The sequence below is a fragment of the Plasmopara halstedii genome, assembly GCF_900000015.1.
Source record: "Plasmopara halstedii genome assembly, contig: Scaffold_292, whole genome shotgun sequence".
Classification (NCBI taxonomy): domain Eukaryota; phylum Oomycota; class Peronosporomycetes; order Peronosporales; family Peronosporaceae; genus Plasmopara; species Plasmopara halstedii.
The window spans coordinates 1,158,390-1,158,997 of record NW_020187213.1 but is presented as its reverse complement, the minus strand read 5'-3'; positions in this window follow the sequence as shown (position 1 = coordinate 1,158,997).

Sequence of the window (608 nt, the reverse complement as noted above, 5' to 3'; positions counted from 1 at the left end):
GGATCTGCAGGCCATGCTTTCTACAGAGTCAACTTAGAATAGAATTTGTCAGAGACGTTCGGCACCAATACTTGATGAGCAAAGGGTGCCCAGCTATCACGTGAAGTGTTTGGTAAACAGTGGGCATAACAAGGTCATTATCGGTGGCTGGTGATGTGGACGGATTACGTGAAGTTCTGTGGGAATTGGAGGCTCTACTCGGAAAGACTGCCGACCTAGCGCGCTCCCGGCTGTTGTGTCTTTTGGAGAAGAGGCAGAGCCGCCCGTTGCGGCGCGCCTTCCACTAGTGTAAAATTACAGACCTCGCGGGGAAAATTTTTTCTTGGTCGATAGTTCCTGACATCAAAACCTGCGGTGATTGACTGTAACCTCGATGTTCGCGTCGGGATTTTGATTTTGCAAATACAAGCGCACTGGTTGCTCGTGGAGTAGTCACGCTACGCAGTGGTTAAAAAGATAAAACAAGCTTACACCCCAGTATGGTCCACATCTTAATGGGGAGGGTGCAACGTAACAAGTGTGTACTTAGCCGCTCATTGTACAGGATTCTTGCCACACTTGGTGCGACTGTGAATATTCATCAGTACCGATATTCAGCATTTATGCCG